At 36.5% G+C, this 26,095-nt stretch overlaps 1 long non-coding RNA gene across 15 annotated transcripts in view; it reads right to left on the minus strand.

Annotated features, from left to right (window-relative positions):
- The window catches only part of LOC118152785 (uncharacterized), a 337,652-nt gene that overhangs the window by 16,274 nt on the left and 295,283 nt on the right, over positions 1-26,095 (minus strand). For all 15 annotated transcript variants that reach the window (XR_013534740.1, XR_013534736.1, XR_013534738.1 and 12 more), the window contains 2 exons: positions 18,561-18,682; positions 17,356-17,462 (listed from right to left, as the gene is read on the minus strand). This is a non-coding gene — a long non-coding RNA (uncharacterized LOC118152785). The remainder of the gene's footprint in view (positions 1-17,355; positions 17,463-18,560; positions 18,683-26,095) is intronic.

Below are 26,095 nucleotides of genomic sequence, written 5' to 3' on the forward strand. Positions count from 1 at the left end.
TTACAAAATAAAAAAGCAAAACATTACAAAAGAAGAAAAAAATGGTAGCAGATGAAAGATTTCAAGACTACTCAGGAAAATGGAAAGTTGATAGCTATGTGACAGCAAGTTTAAGTATCAGCCTCTCCACTCTATTCAGGGTCAAGCAAGAAGCAGATCAATTTTCACCAAGCAATTCCAGAATATCTCAAAAATTAGAGACAGTGAGTACATACAAAGGAAAGGACATAGGATGGGAATGAGAAAAGGGGAATTGATAATACCCCATGATCTCACACTTATATGGGGAATCTAACCGGGTTGTTTGTAGAAGTAGATGTTTCCAGAGGCTGGGAGGTGGGGATGTGGGAGGTGGCATGAGGAGAGGTTGGTGAACAGGTATAAGCTTGGACTTAGCTAGGAGGAATAACCTCTGCTCTTCTATTACACAGGAAGGTGACTATAGTTAACAATAATGTATTGTATGTTTCAGAATAGCTAGAAGAGAGGATTTTTAATGTTCTAGCCACAAAGAAACGACAAGTGTTAGAGATGATGGATGTCCTTATGCAAGGATAATGTGATCCTTGTGCAATGCATACATGTATCAAAACATCACACTGTACCCCAAAAGTATTTACAATCATTATGTATCAACTAAACACAAAATAAAACTTAAAAAGAAAAAAAAAACTCATACACTCCAAATGCTCTCTCCTATCTGATAAGGAACTACATTTTTGCCACCCTATGGGAGATGCAACGTTTACTGTGGAAATACTTTGAACCAGAGAAACTCTGGGCTCAGAGACATTCAGACACAGTTGAACCTAAGAGTGAAGCACCAAAAAAAGAGAGAGTCAACTCCCTTTCTTAATCAACTAAGAATCCCCCCACCTCCTACGTACTCACCGCTGGCATATTCAGAGCCTTAACAGCCAAGATAGGCTACTTTTAAACTGTCTTCCTTACGATCTCACCCCACCATCTAAATTTTCATTTTAAATCATGTGGCATATGTAAGGAGAAACTGGATTAATTAAAATGGCCCAAAGTAGGACATCTCTCCCATGATCTGTAAACAAGGCAGAGAAAAGCAGGGAAGAGTAAAGACCGCACCAATTGTCAAGATCAGAATGATAGCATGTAACAGAATCAGAAAATGATGTATTTATTTTAAAAACAGACTAAACATATATTTTGAGCGTGACATCATGATGGAACTGACTAAAGCTAGGTCAGCATCAAACATTGACATAATGGTTCCTGTCACAGGATATTTGACCTTAGAGAACACTTGAGCACTTACCAAGGATATGAACCCACCTTGAAAGTCCCATGGTGAGATGTGTGTGATTAACACTAGGACTTTGTAATTTAACTGGAAATGGATTTTAATCAGGTGGTAATATTATGGGTCACACTCAAATGCTCTCGTATAAGAAAGTTTAGAAAGATTTAGACTTTTTTTCTCTATAGTAGGTACAGATCATAGATTCTATCTTGGACTAGCGTGTCTCTTGGGTGCTCGGTAGACATTGCTGCTCTTCTGATAGATAGAGAAAATGAGGTTACAAAATTGCTCTACTATCACTTACTCTTAGATGGAACAGGTAAAAATCCTTGGGGAAATCATGTTAATGGGCTATAGGTTTTCCAGAATTTAACTATATGCTTGGAAAAAGAGTTAGAATGCAAACTTTAGATTTGAGCAACACCCCCATTTCATTTCTTATAATAGCACTGTGGTTTGGTGAGATATTTTTAAATTTGGAAAAGCAGAGCTGTAGAATATGTCTTTTTAAAGAAATGTATTCACTGAAAAGCAATTTATTTTCCTCGAAACATAACACATTTATGTATATGAGCATCATGAGAAGTTGCTATTGGTACTCAAAATAGACTTTTTCATAAAGGGGTGCTTTGAGATAGATAAAAGTTTCTTCTTGGTGGTCAAGACAAATTCTTATCTTGCAAGAGCATGGAAGCATGTTTAAATTGTATAAACAATATAACACAGAAAGAATCAAAAGAAATTTGTTGAGGAAGAGAGGTGAAATAAACAGAAACTAATAAAAGGAGGGAAACATGTAAACATTTACAACCTGTTTACAACTTCCTCTTAAAACTGCTTATTCAAGCTCATTCATTATATTAACAGAAAAAGGACAGAGACCATGCTTTTGTCATTTGTCTAACATGACAATTCATTAGCATATCATTAGCGTGTGGCAAAGTTTAAGTTTTCCACTCATAAGCACATAGCTTGGGAGGGCTTTCAGCACACCAGCAATCTGTTCTGAAATTGTGTGAACACTCCTGTGTTTAAATTCCTGAATTATTCTTTCCTGAAATATTCGCTTGAATGTAGAACACCCATTACCACGGACTGTGGAAGACAGTCACCCTCCTTAAACCCCTCAGTTAAGGACTTCCAATGAAATGCCTCGTTAAGAACCTTAATTTAAAGCAGCTCACAGTTCTGTATGTCAAAGGTAATAATTACTTTCTTTAATGAGCCCGACTTTTCTGTGTGATGGGTAAGACTCCCGCCACTTTGTTTATAGTAACTCTGGATTTATTTCAGGCTTTCTTCAAGGGCTCTTATTTTTAAAAAAACAAGAATTATGTCTGCTTTTCTCGGGTCAAATTCTGCCTACTCTATACCGAAACCATGTGCTGTTCAAGCACTGCTAAAACCAATTACCCATATATTCCTGGGACATGCAGGGGCCTATAGAAGTCATATCATCCATATCTTAGCTTCTAAGCAGAGCTACAGATAAATTATGTCAGCCTGAAAAAGGCCTATCCTACGATTTTAAATAACTTCCATGTGAATTATAGCTATCCAAAATGTCCCAGCAAATTAAACAATAAAACTGAAAAGCTCCTGAACAAATTGATTTTATAGATACTATTATAATCTTAAGAACTTAAGATCTATGCTTGCAAGCTCAAGAGGGCTTGAAGAGTTATGCCCAAGTCTATGAGAACTTATGTGGCAAGTTGCTTTAATTATAATATTAGGCATTTCTTGGTTTCCTCCAATAAGTTAGATCTTTCCCCTATCTTATCAGCTACCCATAATATGCTTCCCAAAATTGATCCACATTTTATATAAAATGATTGAGAAGTGTTTTAGCTTTTAGATATTGAAGAATTTAAGTCACATAACACAGTCCCTTCAATTTACAGACATGAAACAAATAAACATTAAAAGGTTCATCTATAGTCATGCAGTATTTATATGAAAGAGGCAGAAGTTTAACTTAGCTATTAAGTATTTGGTATATGAGTCTAAATCTTTCCAGTCTATTAAAATCTGCCCCTTGTGTCTGGATAAAGAGAGCCAATTATACTTTCTAGTGTTTTGTGAGATATGCACCACTACATAAGGTTCACTTCATAGAAATGTTTTTTGATTTTACAATGTGAAACTACTGGCTAGGGATACTAATTTCTTATTAATCCTACCCTAGCATCCAGTCAGACTGAGATTCACAAAGGTTTAGAGCTGGAAAAAACCTTAGAAATCCCATGTAGAGACATTTTATGAACTGTAAGGCAGTTTCATTAGCAGTCCTCAACTCAGGGAAGACAGAAGAAGCCAAACACATCTTGCCTGTATGGTCCAAATTAACACTAATGCCACTGATACCCAGTACAGTTCCTTTTTCACTCTACAGAAGACTTCTTAAGACAAGAATCTTGACACTTTACCAGTTTTTACTTTTCAAGTGAAATGGAATTGCAAAATTGAACCATAATTTGCATTAAAGTAACCCTAAGCCCTTAACCCCTGTAGCTGGATGCAGGAGCAGCAGAACATTACAGCATGGATTTATCTTCTGTTTCTTTGGTTTCATTCCTTATAGTCAACCACTGAAAAGTTTCTACATGGAAAGACAGTTTGTTCCTGATGCCCCTTGAACTGGCGCCCTCCTTTCCCATCTTTTCTCTGGTCCTTTCATGTAAGTGTTACATCAACATTTGAAGAGTGTTGGTCTGTTAATCATTTATTCTACTACTAGCAAATTAAACAACATTTTAAAATCTCTTGGGTCTAGGGTCTTCCATTATTTTAACATTTAATACAGAAACTAGGACGATTCTAATCCCAAAACATCTTATTTTTAATTCCATTTAATTCTGTTTCCAAAGTTCAAATAAAATATAGAGAAAAACCTAATGGAAAGGTTCCTGTTTGTCATGGCTATGGTTAATCTGACTATATAGCTAGAGCTTATGAGCTGTGCCTTTAGGGGAAGGATGCAAAACGTTAGGATTTCAGAAAACCCCCAAAACACACAGCCAAATCTGTAACGTTTAATGAGATCACCTCCAGATGTAACTAACAGGAATGTCCAGTTGTGCAATATTTCTTTTATTAGCAGATAATTTAGGCTTCTGAGCAAGTTAAGTAACAAAATCAGCAGAATAATCAATATCTAGTTGGGCTATCACTGGTGGACTTAAAGAAAGAGCTCTTTTGAATTTTAAGAGTTAGCACCCGTTCAAAAATAAAACATAGATTTATCATTTTTATTTTTTCTTTCTTAACTCCCAGGCACTGGGGGAACAAATGGGATGATAGAAAACAATACAGACCTGAATTTGATAGAACCGTGTTTGAAACCCAACTTTGTTGTTTCTAGCTATAATACTTTAGGAAACCCCTCTTGACTATATTTTTTCATCTATAAATTTGGAATCGATATGTCATCTATAAGATTGCTGGGAAGAACAAAGTAGATCATTGATGTGAAAAGGTCAAACACAATACTTGACATGTGGTACAGGCTGTTTCAGAAAGCATGTCCCAAATTAACTTAACAAAAAAAGTGATGATATGAATAATCTTAACAACTGAAATATATATGGAAATCTTTGTTTTTCCAACAACGGGATGTTCATAATTCTAAATAAAAAGTATCAACCTCATAATTTTGGTTTCTTATTTACAAGGATTTTGAAGACAGCAGAGCCAAATTATATAAACTCCTCCAGAGATTTTTGTCACCTTTTTAAACTTGTTTATTGGAGACTATATCTGATTGAATCGTCATAATTTTAGATTGTATATTAAACCTGAAAAAATTAAATAGATACACTTACATTGCATTCCAATCTCTAAGTTGGAATCATTCAACACCATCAAGTGCTTGGAACATACATTGCAACACTTGGCCCCAGCTTAGCAGAGCCTGGACTCACAATCACCCTAAGCCTTATATGAATCAGAGCCAAATAAGTCATTAGAGAATCCCAAACACTCAGTCTTGGGTAAAAAATGGAGGTTGCCAGTGTACAACTGTGACTCCCTATATCTGTAACATCTATATTACTTCAGCGACATAGCAACAATCACATCAATAAAAAACACAATCTAGAAAGACCTCAATATTTATTAAAACAACAGCAACCATAAGAAATTTTGTAAGACTTTAGCCATAGCGCTTGTCATATGACAGAGGTCATGCTCATAAGTAGTTACCTGAGAAACTGTTAATCCCTTTGGCAACCAATCACAGGAAAGCCAGTAAGATTTACTAACCATTAACGCTTCAGCAACTAATTTAACTAGAACTTTCACCATTTTCAGAAAATACAGGCTGGATAGAATCAGCATAAATATTTTCCTAAATTCATACACATATTTAATGCAACAGAATCTTTTCCTAGAAATTGACAACCTTATCTTAATGTTTATATGAAAGAGCTAAAAGGCCACAAATGATCAATTCTATTTTCAAGGCAAAAGGGTAAGGAATTCGTCTTATCCGATATACAATGTTTTAGAAAAAGGAGGAGGAAGGGGAGGAGCAAGAGGAGGAGGAGAAAGAAGAAAAACTCATGTAACTATGATGATGTGTATTAGTGCAGGGCTAGAGAAACAGAGCAGAGAAACAGACCACAGTGCCCAGGGATATTTATGTACAAAGTATGATTTAGTATTCAGAATAAAAAAATAATCTTACAAATCTATGGACAAAACCCAGTGGAAACATTTCAAACTCTCTAATTATAAGTGAAATGAATATTTAAAACACAATGATCTAACTCTTCACACTCATCAGACTGACCAATATTAAAAGTTGCTCAAAAGTGTTAGGATATGGAGAAACAGGAGGACTTGTCAATAGCTAGTGAAGCCGAAGATGAATGCAACCTACAGCCAAGAATGCCACACTTGGAAACACCTTGTACATGTGAATGTAAGAAAACATACACAAGAATATTCATTGCATCATTGGCTGTGATTAGGGAATAGATATAGGAACAAGATGATCTGAACATCAATCTTGATACCAATCCTTAACTCTGTGAACTAAGGCAAGTCAACAATCTCTCTGTGCTGTGGTTTCCTCATGAGTGAAACAATCTCATAGTTGTTGTGAGGATTAAGTGAGTTCATATAAACAGAGCATTAAAAATAGTCTCTAAATTTAATATTTACTATTGTTTAATTATATTTATTTAACATATAGCTGTTATTCCAAGTTTATTAATCTACCACAATAGGAAATAATTATATTTACAAATCAGAAGTTCATTCTTCCAAGCTACGCTAGGTCACATGGAAATCACAGTTCTTCAAGCCTTCAAACTTCATTTCAGCTGTGGAAAAGGTTCCTCAACAAAAGCTTAAGCAGAAGCAGGCAACAGGGTCCAGGATAAACCTGATCTTTCAGAAGTCAGCATGACATGCTTAATCTCCATCATGGCACCCAGATTTCAAGGGTTAATAGAAATAAGCAAAATTAAAGAAAACCATATGTATCAAATTCTAAACCTAGGAACAGGGGAGACTGGGGAATAATGTTCACGTTTTTTAAAGGAAGCACTCTAATTCCAATAAAGTGTAGTTTCCCCACTTTAATTCAAAATATGATTTGGTTTACAACATATGCACATACATACACAGCTTGCTGAAATTTTTTAGAAAATGTGCAATGTAATGAGGATATTTTTATACTTGAAATCTTTATTTCATAATCACAAAAGTGACAGGAAAATTAAAAATATTTTTAAAAGACTTACAAAGAGTCAAAAAATAAAAAATTATCTTAACCTCTTTGCTTCACTCTAATAATTTCTTTCCCTGACATTTTATACACACACACACACACACACGCACACACACACATACCCCACAGGGTATTTTAAAAGCATATGAGATTGCAATATTCATTACATATTCATAAGACCAATTTTAGTTTCATTCTTTCTTATCCATGTGTATATCCAATTATCCCAATATAATTTATTAAATGACTTCCCACTGACTTAAAATGCTATTTTTATTACAGTCATAGTTTTTTTTCCTAGAATCTAGTCTATTCTATTGATCTATTATTCTATGTCAGTGCCAAAATCCACATGATTTCATTTACTACAGTTTTATATTATATTTTGATATCTGTAGAGAAAGTTCTCCTTCACTTCTATTTTAAAATTTTTCTTGCCCATTACTATGGTTTCTTTTCCTCGCCTCATCTTTATAATTGACTTACAAAGTTCCATAAAGTGTATTTTGGAGATTTAGATTGACACTTCTTTAAATTTATAGATTTATTTGCAAAAATGGGATATTTTCAATATCCCAAGATATGCTGTAAGAAGAAAAAAGTGGATTAGAAAAAATATATACCTTTCTTGAATACTGAATGTCAGAGAAAGGTTATTTTCTAAAGATAGATAAGTGAGGGTACTCATTTTTATTGTGAAATAGGAAGGAAAGGATAAAGTGAAAAATAAAAGTGCAAACAATATGATGCACTGTAGTTTAACAGATTTGATTTTGAGGCATGTCTCTTTTATACTGTCTGGACCAAAATTTTTTCTTCTGTTAAATAAGAAGCTTGGACGGGATGAGGTCTAAGGCCATTTCCTGCTGTATAGTCTAAGATACTCTTATTTTAGACAGGACAAGGGCAGGGGCCAAAATACATGCAGCTAAACACTGACACAGACACACTTTGTGCATGGCCATGCCTGCACCTCATTCTGGGAAGAAAACAGATTTGTTGCCCTGCCTTCATTGTGGATTGGTCAGCCAAACTGAATGAAGGCACCCTCCATCTAATTGTTCTCTTGAGAATGCTGAGACTCAGAAGAGTTAAGTACATTTTCCAAGATCACACAGCTAGCAAGAGGCAAAACGTCACTTCAATACTAGATGTGTGATACCAAGATTGATTATCTTTCTGAAAATCAATTAAAGCAATTCCAAGGGCTTGGTGAGGCAACAATAGAATAATGGGTAGGTGGACATCTAAAAATTAAGAGATTGAGACTATCACATTTCAACAATATATTGCTTCATTTCAAAGTAGAAAAATAGGCATTTGCTGAGAAAAAAAAAACAGATCTTATTTAGAACTGACTTTTAAAAAATTATCATCAAAACTAGATGTCAGAGAATTACTTTAAAAAAGCTGGGACTTAACACTGACTTCAAGTCTCTAAGTATGAAGACAACAGGAGAAATCATTTTGTACTGCATTATACCAAACAGTACAACCAATAAAATGAGTGTTATCAGCATCTTCTACCCTAACTGGCAGCTATTGTACTATCTGTCTTATTTATACTAACACCATAAATGTTAGCTTTTAAAGAATTATTTAAGCAAAATCAATACATAAAAGAACTATGTTAATAGGAGTTTATATTTATTGTGTATGCAGCATATGCCACATGTTGCTCAAGGTTTTTACAGACTGCATAGATAAAGCAGTTTGCACTCAGCCCTACACCTAGATGGCAGTGTGTGTATTAAAATGAAGGCAACCTAGACAAATGGGACCTAATCAAACTCCACAGCTTCTGCATGGCAAAAGAAACAGTCACTAGAGTGAATCAGCAACCAACAGAATGGGAAAAAAATTTTTGCAGTTTACCCATCTGACAAAGGGCTGATATCCAGAATTTACAAACAACTAAAACAGATTTACAGGAAAAAAACAAACAAGCCCATTCAAAAATGGGCAAAGGATATGAACAGACACTTTACAAAAGAAGACATATATGAGGCTAACAATCATATGAAAAAATACTCATCATCACTGGTCATCAGAGAGATGCAAATCAAAACCACATTGAGATACCATCTCACGCCAGTTAGAATGGCGATCATTACAAAATCTGGAGACAACAGATGCTGGAGAGGATGTGGAGAAAAAGGAACACTTTTACACTGCTGGTGGGAGTGTAAATTAGTTCAACCATTGTGGAAGACAGTGTGGCGATTCCTCAAGGCCTTAGAAATAGAAATTCCATTTGACCCAGCAATCCCATTACTGGGTATATATCCAAAGGACTATAAATCGTTCTACTATAAGGACACATGCACACGAATGTTCATTGCAGCACTGTTTACAATAGCAAAGACCTGGAATCAACCCAAACGCCCATTGATGATAGACTGGATTGGGAAAATGTGGCACATATACACCATGGAACATTATGCAGCAATCAGAAATGATGAGTTCGTGTCATTTGTAGGGACATGGATGAATCTGGAGAACATCATTCTCAGCAAACTGACACAAGGACAGAAAATGAAATACCGCATATTCTCACTCATAGGCGGGTGATGAAAAATGAGAACACATGGACACAGAGAGGGGAGTACTAAACACTGGGGTCTATTGGGGGGAAAAGGGGAGGGCCAGCAAAGGGGGGAGCTGGGGAGGGATAGCCTGGGGAGAAATGCCAAATGTGGGTGAAGGGGAGAAAGGAAGCAAAACACACTGCCATGTGTGTACCTATGCAACTGTCTTGCATGTTCTGCACATGTACCCCAAAACCTAAAATGCAATCAAAAATTAAAATAAATAAATAAAATAAAATGAAGGCAACCCAGCCCTGAAACCTGAGATCACTGTACTCTCTCTCACCAGGTAGAGATAATGAACTTTTGGAAAGAGAAGAAGAAGGAGAAGAAGGAGAAGAAGAAAGAAGAAGAAGAGGAGGATGAGGAGGAAGAGGAAAAAAGAAAGAGAAGAAGGAGGAGGAGGAAGAAGAAGAGGGAGAAGAAGGAGGAGGAGGAAGAAGAGGAAGGAGGAAGAGGAAGAAGAAGGAGGAGAAGGAGAAAGAAGAAGAGGAGGATGCGGAGGAAGAGGAAAGAGAGGAGGAGGAAGAGGATGAAGAAGGAGGAGGAGGGGGAAAGGGAGGAGGAGGAAGAAGAGGAGAGGAGGAGGAGAAAAAGAAGAAGGAGGAGAAGGAGTAAAAGGAGGAAGAAAAGGAAAAGACGGAGGAGGAACAGAATAGGTCAAGTTACAATGCGTAGTAGGTACTGAACACTCTTCTAAGTTCCTTTAACATATTAACTTCCAACCCTTTGAAGTCCACTCACTGTCTAATTCCTCACAAGCTGTGTGATCTTGGGAGAAGTAACTAAACATAACTGAGCTTGACATTAGAAACAAGAATGGCAATGCACAACAGTTTTTGTAAGGTTTAAACAAGCAAATTCATTTGAAAGTATGCAGCATGTGACTGCTCAATAAATGCCTCTGGTTTTGACCTGTCTATACAGTATTTTCCTTGTGATTTCAGAAAGTTTCATCGTCCTCATGGAAGAGTAACTTCATGGATCTGAATATTTAAGAGCACCAAGTTTTCAACTTCATAATTCAATTTAAAAAATCTAATTTGTTCAACTAACTTTTACCTCCTTCTTAATAGTTTTGTGTTTGGTTTTTATACTTCTTTCTCCCCAACATACTTGGCTAGAAAATACAAATATTAGTACAGCCCACCTCTAAAGTCCCTTTCCAAACAGAAAAAAAACTCATAAAACTGAAATCAAAGTGATCTTGTGAGAAAAATGAGGATTCTCTTACAGTTTACACTTATATAATCATTCATTGTTATAAGTTCGGCTCATGCTAGACCAAGAGTCTCAGAGAGCTGGAAGAAATCTGACTTAACTGTACAATAGGTGCATTTTACAGAAAAGAAAAGTAAATTTCAGAGAGGCTAAGTAGGTTCTCTAACATCACTGAATACTCAGGAGGCTTGCCAAGCGTCACAGCCCTGTCCTGTCTCCTGTAAGCATTGAATGTGTTGATAAATTTAGTTGCTTGGGCATGAAGTGTATGTCATCACACCATGCCCTCTCTGAGCATTATTGGTACCTGCTGAACAATTATTAGACAGTTGTCATTACCAAGAACAGATAGTCTTTAGCCTGGAGTTGTACTCAAATAGTAATTAATTAATTAATTAATTTGAGACAGAGTCTCGCTCTGTCATCCAGGCTGGAGTGCAGTAACGCAATCTGGGCTCACTGCAACCTCTGCCTCCTGGATTCAAGCAATTCTCCTGCCTGAGCCTCCCAAGTAGCTGGGACTATAGGCATGCACTACCACATCTGGCTAATTTTTGAAAGACAGGGTTTTGCCGTGTTGGCCAAGCTGGTCTCAAACTCCTGACTCAGGTGATTCCTTCACCTCAGTCTCCCAAAGTGCTGGGATTACAGATGTGAGCCACTGCGCCCGGCCTCACACTTTGTTTTGTAAAGTAATAGGCTATCAGATGCAGAGTAAATATGATATCATTTGTTCACCTGTGCTGGCAAAAAGAGCTCAGCAGAGAAGAGTCTTATTACCCCTGCCAAAGAGGAGGAAAGACTGATTGAAAGACAGTAGCTCCTAGACACACCCATCAAGGAGGAGGTGGAGACATTTTTTAAAAATTATCTATACTTCCACCCATCCCATGATTTTGGAAAATGTGTGGACCAAAGTATACAAGTGAATATATCCTTATGTTCATTTGGTAGTTCTATGATCCACCAATAAGAATGCCTCACATCTCCCATTTCAACTTTTCTCTTAAAGGTTTTAAGTCTTCAGATGTTTGGGTACCCCAAAGTCTTAAAAAGTTTGGGAAGCCCAAATTGGGATTTCTGCTCCTATGAATACCTTACGTTAAAAATGGGATCTAATGTTCAAAGATATTTTACCCCATTTTGTACATAAAAGTATTCAGGCAAACCCAAATATGCTAGAACAACACTCTAAGATGAATCTAATATTTGTTTGTATTCTTAACCTAGTTCTTAGGAAAATTTGATTGTTTCTCACCAATTATAAGATGCATCATTAGTGAGAAAGACTAAGGTTGAAAATTCAGTTGGCAAACTTTCACAAAGATTGAAAGTGTGAAGCAGAGCTGTTTTCGTACAGGAGGTCTTTTAGATGTAGGGAGTATCTGGATTGATAGACTTCAGAGAGAAAGAAAAACCAACAATCCATGTGTGCCTACAGTAGTATGTCACACACAGTTTCTTTTTTCTTTTTGAGTGGGAGTTTTCACTCTTGTTACCCAGGCTGGAGTGCAATGGCGCGATCTCGGCTCACCGCAACCTCCACCTCCTGGGTTCAGGCAATTCTCCTGCCTCAGCCTCCCGAGCAGCTGGGACTACAGGCACGCGCCACATGCCCAGCTAATTTTTTATATTTTTAGTAGAGACGGGATTTCACCATGTTGACCAGGATGGTCTCGATCTCTTGACCTAGCGATCCACCCGCCGCGGCCTCCCAAAGTGCTGGGATTACAGGCTTGAGCCACCCCGCCCGGCCCACAGTTTCATTTAGTACAGACTGAAGCTCTCAAAATAGATATTAATGACCTGATACAATGAGAGACCTTAAGAAACACGTCCAAGGGACAGAAAACTCTGTTTCATATGCTATTGTTTATATTTTTATATATTGAAATGAAAGCATAAACCAATATTTTCTTATACTGAAAATGAAAGGACAAACCAGAAATTTTTTAAAAGGACATCTAAAGGTGAAAGGTAGTGGAAACAGGCATAGAAAGGTACAGAGATAGAAGCTAGACTTCTTTGAATATACCTTGCTCTGGAATTTATTTTTGGAACCATGTAAATAGGTAAATAGTTCCCATAATCATAAACCAAAATTACATGTTAAAAAATGATTGTAATATCCAAAACCAAATAAAATAAGTTAATTTATATATGTGTTAAGTGGACACCATTAGAAAAAGGAAGATTTTTTTCAAATGATTTTAAAACACAGTATATGACTACACATCCCTAAAGGGAGTGACCCTGTGGGCAAATATAACCATGAAAAAAATCTGTTTTTACTAAGCATAGTGTGGGTGGTAGTATTGGTATTGCTATTCTGAAACTATTATGCATGGATGTTGTAATAGATCAATTGAGGAGGCTGGCATTATTGAGAACTCGAATTTTCATTGTGACTTGGAGATATAATATTGAACGAGGTTGGGTAAAAATCCTGAAGTCCTGAATTTGATTAGGAACGTTTAGTATGAACTTATGCATTTTACCTTAGAATTGTTTACCAGGCACAATCCACTGAAAATGCCTAGAAACCATTACCCAGCAATAAGCACCATTAGTGCCTAACATTATTTTGCGCTAAAAGAAACCAGTTTTCTTCTGAAAAATGACTGATGCCAAGCCTAGAGCAAGAATGAGCCTGGAATATTTTGCTACATTAAAAAGCAAGAAAGCTACCAAACACTTTTAACGGTGTATCAAGAAGACTCAGAAGCTAACTTGAAGAGTTGAAGAGACTCCTATGTTAGCCAAACAGACCGTTTTTTTTTTTTTTTTTGAGATGGAATTTTGCTCTTGTTGCCCAGGCTGGAGGGCAATGGAGTGATCTTGGCTCACCGCAACCTCCGCCTCCCAGGTTCCAGTGAGTCTCCTTCCTCAGCCTCCTGAGTATCTGGAATTACAGGCATGCACTACCACGCCAGACTAATTTTGTATTTTTAGCAGAGATGGGGTTTCTTCATGTGGATCAGGTTGGTCTCAAACTTCCGACCTCAGGTGACCCGCCTATCTCAGCCTCCCAAAGGGCTGGGATTACAGGTGTGAGCCACTGAACCTGGTCCCAAAGAGACCTTTGAGGCATTGATAAGGTTAATAATTAAATCTGACTGCTATTGGCTTAAGGTCTTCCAAAAGGCATCAGATATATTTAAATAAATGTGTTCTGAACAATTAAAAAAAGAGTTAGTTGAATATCTCTGAAGGATGATCATATGAAACCAACCAGTTATTTTGAAAATTAATAAATAAATAGAAAGACTCAAGCACTTATCCTGCCTTCCTGTTCATACATATTATTTTGGTATTACAATTAGTATAAGAATAAATTCCATTTTAAACATGTAAATCAAATACAATAATATTTTACATATGAACAAACTTTCCATTTACCAAACAAAGCTTCTACACCTTGCAATTCATATTTTGTTTTAATCTTTTAAAATTTAAGAACAAATAACCTCAAGTGGTTTCACAAAATGACAGAATTAATGGAACTAAAGTAACTTGAGTTCTGCGTGTTCCTCTTCACAATGACTCTGATATCATTATTGATATAGAATTAAGCAGCGGACCATGTAGCACCAGAGTGATTGGAGACATGGATTACACCCAGCACAAGCTCTAAATAATCCAAATTTTTACAAACTTATTCTCAAAATTAAAACATTTAGCCCAATTCTCGTGTGTAACTGGACTTCTCTGAATTTACTTCTTTGAAGAATAGAAGGTTTAATAAAGAATAAGTAATACAAATGTGTGAAATTGGAGCCAAGATATATATTGTTAAAACTCAGCAGTAACCACAGCAATTATTTAGAACTTAGTCCAACAGTAGATTTTTTTTCCAGAGGCATTATTTAGAATTGGCAACCTTAGTAATAATAAAAAGTATACTCGCTTTTCAGTTAATTGCAATTATATATATATATTTAGGTTCTGAGGTACATGTGCAAAACATGCAAGATTGTTGCATAGGCACATACACAGCAATGTGGTTTGCTGCCTCCATCCCCGTCACCTATATCTGGCATTTCTCCCCATGTTATACCTTCCCAACTCCCTAACCCCTGCTGTCCCTCCCCTGGTCTCCCACAACAGACCCCAGTGTGTGATGCTCCCCTCCCTGTGTCGATGTGTTCTCATTGTTCAACACGTGCCTATGAGTGAGAACATGTGGTGTTTGATTTTCTGTTGTGTCAGTTTGCTGAGAATGATGGTTTCCAGATTCATCCATGTCCCTACAAAGGACATGAACTCATCGATTTTTATGGCTGCATAGTATTCCATGGTGTATATGTGCCACATTTTCCTTGTCCAGTCTATCATTGATGGGCATTTGGGTTGGTTCCAGGTCTTCGCTATTGTGAACAGTGCTGCAATGAACATACATGTGCATGTGACTTTAAAACAGAACAATTCATAATCCTCTGGATATATACCCAGTAATGGGATTGCTGAGTCTAATGGAATTTCTATTTCTAGGTCCTTGAGAAATCGCCACACTGTTTTCCATAATAGGATTCAGATTGCTGTAGGCAAACCACCCCTATTGCCTGCAACCAGAACAGGCCACTCCCACTGTCTCTCCCCCAGGTTGTTGCCACTGGTTCTGGGCAATTGACTCCAATATTACAAGAGAGACAACCACCCAGTATTCATCTACTAACTGAAATACGAGGCCCTGTCAAAAATAGTTCTTGCTAACAACAGCAAATATGATCCAGCCTCTAGATTCAACTATAAAAGTACGGGAAGTACAGAGTTCACAGAATACAACCAGCAAAATCGACTGTAGGGAACCCACACAATAAATGACAAAGATTTTTCAACAAATCAATTGCTGAAGTAGAGAGGAGGCTTAAGGGATACATCAACTGATTGCAAACTACGGTCTAACTTGAATCTTGATTCAACACTTAAAAACTTGTCTGAGACAATTGAGAAGATTTAAATACCGACTAGATATTTGACGGTACGAAAGCGTCATTGTTAAGTTTTGCAATGATAATGACGTTACTTTTTTTTAAGCCTCTTAGGCTGGAGTGCAGTGGTGCAATCTCAGCTCATTGCAACCTTCGCCTACTGGACTCAAACCATCCTCTCACCTCAGCCTCCAAGTAGCTGGGACCACAAGCACATGCTACCATGCCTGACTAATTTTTAGATTTTTAGTGGAGACAGGGTTTCACCATATTAGCCAGCCTGGTCTCACACTCCTGACCTCAAGTGATCTGCCTGCCTATGCTTCCCAAAATGCTGGGATTATAAGCGTGAGACAGCACACCAGGCCCTGACATTACTCTTATGTTTAATAAAATAACTTTATATTTTAGTGATAAATACTAGAGAATGATATGGTATCTGAGATTTGTTTCAAAATTATCTGACAGAATGGTAGTAAGTGGAAGTACAGATGAAACAAGATTGACTATGAGTTAGAAATTTTTGAAGTTGAGTGTTGTATAAGTGAGACCTTATTATTTTATTCATTCTACTTTGTATATGCTGTATATGAAATTTTCTGTAAGAAATTGTGTAAAAACTTGATTTCCTTTTATGGAAAGGGGAAGAAAATTAACAGAAAGGAGGAAAGGTACTTGTTGCAGGAAGAGCTGAGTTAGCAGGAGAAGACAGGGCAATTAGCCTCACTCTTTACACCTGAGAAGTAACACTTCTTTGAAATGGGAGAGATGGAAAGAAGAATATGTGAAGATATCTGAAGATACCGACACATGTATGTTCTAGAGAAAGAGAGGGAATGTGGGGACCTTGAAGGCCTTGAGCAATTAACTTAACAACTTTGCTTCTGAGAAGAAGTGAGAGGGCCTGGACAGATGGCATCCAAGTCTCTTCCTCCACTACCTCTACCATATTCTCTCATGTCAGTGACAGGGAACAGAACCAGTACCTTTCAATTTCAGACTTGCTGTTAATAATGAATTTGAAGGCCAGTAATTACTTTCATTGTTAACTGTTTTTTTCTCTATTTCTCACAATACCTGGTAAAATATACTCTGAGAATCAGTTTTTTATGATTGGGGGTTCCATAGTTGATCTGTTAACAATTTTTGTGTATTATTAGATGAAGTCTTGAAGTTACTACTTTACTTGGATAGTTGATAAAACCAGGCTTCATATGACTGTCAGCTCATAAAACAGGAGGTCATTCCTGCAATAAATTCTAGTAAATTTTGATGGATTTTTTTTATGACTAGTAGAAGGTGGTAAGGTTGGTGTGTGGCAGGAATTTCAACCCTCAAATGTGGTCCTTTAGCCGCAAAAATTTAAGCATAGATGAAATATAGCTCTCCTGTGGTAATATCTAGGGTGCCTGAGGCAAAGCTCACTGAGAAGATGGCCTGGATGACTTGAGAATTCTGAATTCATTGCTTTCCATCTACAAGCACGGTGGGAAGCACAGGAAAGGCAACACTATTTCTGCTCCACCAAAAATGTGTTTTGAAGGACTTCACCCCCGGATCATGGAGTGAAGTACTTATAGAGACTGACACTGCGATCATACATACATTGACACATCGCGTTGCATCACAGCTCCTGAATTGAATTGACAAAGGAAATCAGAAAAGCGTGGCTACATTCAATAATCTGAATTCTTCAGAGACAGCTCAGTACTCTGCAAGTCAAAAGAAGAATAAATTATTACAGAAGACTCTCCAATGCAGCTGCTTCGTATTAAACACTGTCAAATAACTCCCAACTTTCTTTGATCTGAATGAATTCTCTATATTACTTTGGTGACCTTTAGCACGTATCTTTTTGTCTTCCATTCTTTTCTCTTTTATTCTATTTCTGCCAATAAATGTTCATTCTTCATTTTCACTATGTACCATATATAAACTTATATACCTGTATGCGTGTGTATATATAGAGAAAAAGAGAGAGATCAGATGTTTAGTTGCTTTTATTTTATGCATGTATAAAAAACCAATAAGAGTTGTAGTAACTTAAAAAAATGATAAAGACACAAGAAGTTAAATAAACTAGCAAGAAATAAAACCATAATGCCCTGGGCTGCTGGAGTAGTCTCCCTCTGATGATTTAAGGCATAAAAAAGACAAATCACACAAATTCAGCATCTAATGACTTTTTATATTTTTCCTGAGAGTAACAATAATGATTTTAAAACTTTGGAAGAAAAGAATCAACAAAATGTTGAGGGAGACAAAGAAACATATAATGAAAATAAATGCTATGCTCTTTGGGGGCAAAAAAATTTGAAAGGTTATAAATGGAGGAATAAGAAAAGGGAGAAAACAAATTATTCCACAGGCAAGGTGGCTTCCATTATATCATCTTTAATACAGAATATAAAGGAAACCAACAAAACATTAATAGGGTAAAGCAGAAGTGTATTTATTATATTATAGATTTTTTAAACAAATTTATCATAATAAATCTATGGCTAGAGAATAATAATAGAATTACTTATTGCATGCATACTAAGTTCCTTACTTTGACAGTTATGGTCTGCAGATAACTTTAAAAGTGCAGATTAGAATAAGCAAAAACTGTATGCTTTGAAACTTTTCATTTAAAAATAAATTAAAATATATAAGCAGTTTATGCTGGGTACAGTGGCTCATGCCTGTAATCCCTGCACCTTGGAAGGCCAAGGTGGGCAGATCTCTTGAGCTCAGGAGTTCAAGACCAACATGATGAAACCCTGTCTCTATTAAAAATACAAAAATTAGCTGGGCATGGTGGTGCACACCTGTAATCCCAACTACTCAGGAGGCTGAGGCAGGAGGATCATTGGAACCCTGGAATCAGAGATTTCAGTGAGCTGAGATTGCACCACTGCACTCCACCTTGAACGACAGAGAGAGACTCCATCTAAAAAAAAAAAAAGATATAAGTAGTATAAGCAGTTTAAAACTTTCACAGGGTTAGCCTTTTTCTTAAATAATTCTAACAAACTAGACAACTTTTCTGGAGAAGAGAATAAATTTCTGTTTGAAATGAATTCAATAGTAATATTCTTTGAACACATGCCTTTACATTATTTGCATGCCAAAATAAGTTATAAAGATGAATTTACTTTTGACCATGTATTACAACATAATAATAAAATAAACTAGAACACAGACCTGCTAGTGAATCACTTGTAGAATGGTAATATAATACACTTGTACATCCAGAATCAAATTCTTCTTTTTAGGGGGATCATTACTAGGACCATTTTTGTTTCTATCTTCATATCACCTATCAAGGCCCAAACATTCCTTAAAGAACTTGGTTTTTTTGTTAAATATAGACAGTTGACCTCCTAACAGCACCTAATATGCAGAGTTACTATTCACAGAATCACCTGTCCTTCAGAGTCAGCACAACTATGAAATGCTCTGTCATACTTGCTAGAAATGGCACATATTAACAATCACATATAATATTAGTACATTTTGAAAAAATAAGTTAATATAATACTCCTATGCAATCCCAACTAAATACATTTTATTTTTTCCCTCACCACCACTTATTTATTATCCAGTAGTTTAAAGTGCAGACTACACTTACTTTACAGACAGTATTGAGTTTTGAATATACTATTTCGTTTATCTTAGGATGATGTAAGAAATTTAACTAGTTAATAATTATGAATCATTTAAGATCCTTAGAAGAAACAAGTTATAGGATAACTTGTTTTTATCATCACGAAACCGTGAGTATAGCATTGCATTAATTCTGACTTTACATAGATTATAACTTTGAGGCATTCAACTCTGGAGATAATTTCCAGTGTTGGTAGTCTTCTTGGAAGTCATGCAAAAAAATTTTTTTCCTATGGCATTTACTTTTTAAAAAAAAAAAGAAAAGAAAGAGAGAGAAAGAAAAAAAAAGAAATGAAGGAGAGGACGAAAGAGGAAGAAGAAGAGGGAGAGAGAACGGGAGTGTTGCTTTATTTAAAAATGGGTATTGAAAACCTCTTTTATGCCAATAATCGTGCTTAATAATTGCCAATCAATATTTCATTTAAACCTGTGAGTAGGTGTGATGTGGTACTGATAAGAGTGTATATTCTGTGTATTTAAAGTGGAGAGTTCTATAAATGTTTATTAAGTTTACTTGTTCTGGATCTGAGCTCAAGTCCTGGATATCCGTATTAATTTTCTGTCTCATTGATCTATCTAATATTAATGTTGAAGTCTCCCAATATTATATATGTGTGGGAATCTAAGTCTCTTTATAGGTCTTATGTATCTGGGTGTTCCTATATTGGGTGCATATATATTTAGGATCGTTAGCTCTTCTTGTTGCATTGATCCTTTTACCATTATATCTTTGTTGCTTTAAAATCTATTTTATCAAGACGAGAATTGCAACTCCTGCTTTTTATTTATTTATTTATTTTTGCTCCCCATTTGGTTGGTACATCTTTCTCCATCCCTTTGTTTTGAGTCTTTGTGTATCCTTGCATGTAAGATGGCTCTGGATGCAGCATACTGATGGGTTTTGGCTGTATATTTTGATTGGGGGATTTAGTAGATTTAAATTTAGGATTACTGCCATTTGATGTTAGCTGGCTGTTTTGCCCATTAGTTGATGTAAATTCTTCATTATGTTGATGCTTTTTACTTTTTGGTATATCTTTGGATAGGCTAATACTGGTTGTTCCTTTCTGTGTGTAATGCTTCTTTCAGAAGCTCTTGTAAAGCAGGCCTGGTGGTGATGAAATCTCTGAGTACTTGCTTGTTCATAAAAGATTTTATTTTTCCTTCGCTTGTGAAGCTTAGTTTGGCTGGATATGAAATTCTGGGTTGAAAGTTCTTTTCTTTAAGGAAGTCATGCAAAACTGTGTTGCTAGACCATGGTTGCTATGCTATGGATTTCATAAATTTATGGTGTCCCTGTTTGGTAAAAATCTCTATGTTTTTAAAACCAAGGCCATGTTCTGCTATAGGGTGTATTATTCGACAAAATATTTTCCACCAAATTTATTCGTTATACAATTCAATGCGATTCTGTCATTGGAAGTAACTCACAGATTAATTAAATTATGCCATCAGTTTTATATCTTTTGCTAGCACTGTTTACATGTTTCTTGTATTTGAAATTAACACCTTTCTTTACCTACAGCGTCAATGAAATCAACATGTAAGATAAGTGGCTTAGAATCAAACTTATCCTCACTTAGAAATACTTGTTGCTGCGGCATGGTGGCTCACACCTGTAATCCCAGCACTGTAGGAAGCCAAAGCAGGCGGATCACTTGAGGTCAGGAGTTCAAGGCCAGCCTGGCCAACCTGTGAAACCCTATCTCTAGTAAAAATACAAAAATCAGCTGGGCATGGTGGCACACACCTGTAATCTCAGCTACTTGGGAGGCTGAAGCAGGAGAATCGCTTGAATCTGGGAGGCGGAGGTAGCAGTGAGCCAAGATGGTGTCATAGCACTCCAGCCTGGATAACAGAGTGAGACTCAAGAAATAAAAATAATAAAAGAAAGAAAGAAATACTTGTTGAAATTATAGAAATATTTTATTCTAACTTTATTGATTAAAATCCTTTTAGTGGTTTCCCATTCCAGGAGAAAAAGTATTGGTGTAAAAGAGCGCTTATTCTTGAGACTCAACCTATCTTCAACTTCTGATGCCTTTCTATTTTACCACTTCTGTTTAACTCACATAGGTCCACATGTGCACACATGTACACACTGTGTTTCAAGAAGATAGATGGTCCACGTTCCCTTAACACCTTAAAACTGCCTTCCTTTTTGGTGTCCATCTGAAAATATTCTTTCAGTGCTGTCTAAATATCTTTTTATGCTGTTCAAATACTTGACTTTTGCAAAGGCTTCCTCAACATCCCAGAAATAAGCCATTAATTCTTCTCATATTAATTCATAGTAATATATCACTTTTGGTTTCTATTATGTCTACATGTACCATTAATTTATGAGACCTTGAAGAAAAAGAAAAAAGATCAAACTAATATTTTTATGTCAATCCAACTTTGAAGTATTTTTCTCCCCATTTTCCCTGTGATTAAACTGGGTTACAACAAGGTCAAGTAATAGCAAAAATCATATGACTACTATGTGGCAGAGTCAGAATCTTGACCTGAGATTCATCCAACTCTAAAGCCTATTACCTTCCACTGGGTGAACAAGACTGTGTCTTAGTTCATTTTGAACCCAAGTTCCTTGCACCATGTCTGGAAAACAACATTAAATTAGTAAATGAATAGAGGTATAGATGAGTAAAACTCACAGCACATGAATTGGACTACTTAAGTGGTAGGGATGAAATGCTTGACAAACAAGATGAGAACACCATGGTTATCTCCAGTATGTAATTCCCTGCTTTTTACCAGCCCCAGTCCTGTACTGAGTGACAGCAAAATGATGTCACTCATCTCCAGGTGACTTGCTCCAGTCATCTGCCATCTTGGGGACTTGTAGAAGATACAGGGTGGTCATTCTTTCTCACATCACTGCTATTCTGACAACAGTCAATGTTTTGGACTTCCTCTTCTTTCAAAGGTACATATTCCACCATTTTATAACTACTTTTTAAAAAGGCAATATAATATTATGAACAAAACATATGTAAAGATTCATTGATCCTAGCTCTGCCTACCCTTTCCTGGTTGAATGATCTTACACAGATTGCTTAACATTTCTATGTGTCCTTTTACACATATGTAAAATGAGATGAATAATACTTCAGAAGGTCATTGAGAATTCTATGGAGAAATGCACAAAAATTGCCCAGTACAGTTCCTGAGATAAAATAGGCCTTCCTTGAATATTAATTTTTCCCCAGTAACCCTAAGAACATTCCAGGGCTGTGCCTAATACTTAAGATCATGCTTGCTGTCACATTGCTCTATTTCCTACTGCAGGCTGGGTACAATTCCTGAACAACTTCAGTGCCATGATTAGGAGTAGCTGCCACAAAGAAGGCCGGGTAAAAGAGAGTATACACATTGATTAAAGATAGAGTGCAAAGAGAGGCCTGACCAGTTTACACTGGGCTTGTTTGTTTCAACACACTTGGTTCTCTTAAGACAGAATCTATGTAAGATTAATAACTTTTACTTACCTAAAGGAGGTAAAAATAGTTTAAATGAATTCCCAAATGAAGGTACTGCTCATCACATTATCATTCTCCTAGGGAGAATTCCTAGAATTCATTTCTTGATCTTGTCTATTAAGAAAAAAATTATAAATCTTCCAGATGCAAATAAACTATTTTTCAGTGTTCACGTCTTTCTCAAACACCCCAAAGTCAAGCTACTCCAGTTTATGGTTTACTTTCTCTACTTTCTTCTTTATGCATTCAAATTGACAAATGCCCTTGTACATTATTTTTAACCCGCCCATATCTAATGCATCAGTATCTTGTTATGTTTCCCTTGATTTCATTGCTTGCAATGCTGGTATCAGCAGCACAGAATTGCCAAAGCACTAAGCAGCCCAATTTTTCTTTAATTTCTCAGGAAATTGACAGTTTTATGAACTGTCTCTTTACCTATGCCCCATAAACATGTCAGGCTGTGGAAAACCATTCTAATTAAATCCCAGGGGACTGCAATAGAAGATTATAGCTTCTTGGCAGGTTATTAAAAAACAGTTGTTCATATATACACAAGTATGTGTACTGGAGCCTAACATTTGACAGAACAGTCAAGGAATTAACCCCACCAGCAGCTTCAGCTCCAAATGACTGAAGAGAAATGAGAAAAGTGAGTGAAAGAAGAAGACTGCCCTATTCAATCTTTTATTTTTATGTCCTTAGTGAGTTCCTGTAGATCACCAGATAGTTTAAAAGGTGTCTGAGGTCTCCGCCTTCCTCAGTGGATTTTATATAACTGCTAAAGCGAACATATGCAACTGCTGTTTTTCCAATGAGTAATTTCTGACACCAGGATGCACATGAAATACATCTTATCAAGCTGGTGGAAAAACAAATAAGAAGACTTTTTCTCTTTCACAAATTCAGAATGGAAACATCTGGTATATAGAAAGTCAAACTTAGGGGAAAAAAGATAATTGTTTGTGAAGTTGTTTTTTAATAGCATTTATTAAGAAAAGATTAACCTGCCAGATGAACTACCCATTCTAACTGAACAGGTAAATATTGCAATCTGACTGGAGACAGACGTTTCTTGAGTGGTTAAGATAAAATCCACTGTCAAGAGGAAAGATCTGAAAGGTTGTCTGCAGAATATATGATTCACAGAAAATGAGTATGACATTTAATTAATTAGTTTAATTGGAAGTTATGTACTGGCTAAATAATGATTCTGACATATTCAAGAGTCCTTAAGGTGTGATCCTAAAAATGTATCTTCCCATTTCCCAATAAGAAACAGCCTGGTGGGTAAGACATCTTGCTCCTAAGATCTTTGTTCATACTCAGCCTCTCACACGGACAGTTCCCGTTTCTTTGTTCCATAGCTGTGGAGGGTACCAAAATGTTCTGGCAACTATATAAAAAATGCATGGCCATGGTCTAAAGGAACACTGGGTTGAGAAATTACCATCATCTCATTGCAAATCCCACATCACTACTGTACAACCAGCCCACATGCCTCTCCTCAGAACAAAGAATAAAGTGTGTCAGCTTCGTAAATAAAAACCGTCCTGTATGTCACCTAGAATCCAAGCCAGGTGCCAATCAAAGAGACTAAATTAAACTTGAGACTATTGGCTAATCAGGTCCTATGTCATAATAAACACAATAGGATTTTGAAAACCAAATGGGAAAATCGGCCCAATAATTGGAAAATTTAATTGGTTTGGGCTATATTTTTCTCTTGACTGTTATTTTCTTTTGTCTCTTTTGATACTTTCTTCCTATTACTTCCATCCCCATATCTCCCATGTTTGCCAGAATCCTTTTTCTTTGCCCATAAATATGCTCAACTCTCCTATTACATGAATATAAAAGTCTTTCCTTGAACCTATTTCATCCTGAAGCCTCTATTTATTTCTTCCTTCCCTTCACTGAAAAAATCTTGCAAAACTACCTGTTCTTCTAATTCTAGTTTCTTATATGCTCAGCAGACTACCTCTCCATCACTTCCAAATTGTGCTTAAGAACCTCAAGCTCCTATTGAAAAGTCGCACCAAAGGATGACTAAAGAATATCCCACGTCATGATCTCTCTCCACTCTGGACATAGTTTAGTTTATTCACTCCATGTCCTGGGAATCTGCTTGTGTCTGCCTTGTCTATAGCTCTTGACTACCTGTAAGCATATTGAATCTGGCCTTTGGATGCTGCTCATGCCTAGTTAACAGCTTCCCTATGATAAACCATTAGAGATGCATCATCTCTCAGATCCTATTTGGCAACAAGAATTTCCAGCTTCAACCTCTTCACTCTGTTAACTCAGGTACAGAGTTTCTGGTCAGTGGTCAGTCCCATGATTGAGGTATTCTATCTATATCAGATCCTTTATCTAGTTTTAATTGCATAATTGCGACATAAAATTTCTTCTTTCCCAATTGCCTCTTTTATTCAGTCTTTCAATTGAGTACTGGTTCATCCTGGAGAACCTCTCTTCTTAGTTTGCATGTTACGAAGCTACCTTGATTTTTTTCTAACTATATGAAATCTCTCTCTTGGTCCTGTTCAGCAATACCTCAGTCTTTCTTCCCCTTAAATGAAAAGGATTATGCAAGATTATCTAATAAGCCATCTTTGTCTACTTCTGTACAGTCTCTCAAATTAATATGCCATTCTGTGGATTTGTTGTAGTCTCAGCATCAAAAACTACCAAATCTCTTTCTCTTTTCTCTCTTTAGCTTCAAACTTAAGTTTCCTGTTGGCCTTTGGCCATTAATATTTGGATGCCTACCTACCTTAATATCTTCCAAATGAAAGTGTCCCTCCAAGCCCAAGCCCAGTTATTCTTCCTGGTCTTTTAAAAGTCCATTGAAAACTACTTTCTCAGAGTCCAAAGTTTCATTAGTGTTTTTGACTACCAATCTTTACCAAGTAGCCAAATATTGTGGATTTTTTTTAACCTCTGAAAAATCTCACACGTCCAACCAATCTCTCCCAATTCTCCTACAATTTTTGTCAACTTTCAAATTTCTTGCAATAACCTATAATTGATTTATTTGCAGCATCTTCTCATCAAACATAGTATCTTTTTTTTTCTTTTTTAATTTTTTTTTTAAAGACGGGGTTTCACCATGTTGGTCAGGCTGGTCTTGAACTCCCGACCTCAGGTGATCCGCCTGCCTTGGCCTCCAAAGTGCTTGGATTACAGGCGTGAGCCACTACGCCTGGCCTATA

The sequence above is a fragment of the Callithrix jacchus genome, chromosome 4 (assembly GCF_049354715.1).
Source record: "Callithrix jacchus isolate 240 chromosome 4, calJac240_pri, whole genome shotgun sequence".
NCBI classification, from domain to species: Eukaryota; Metazoa; Chordata; class Mammalia; order Primates; family Cebidae; genus Callithrix; species Callithrix jacchus.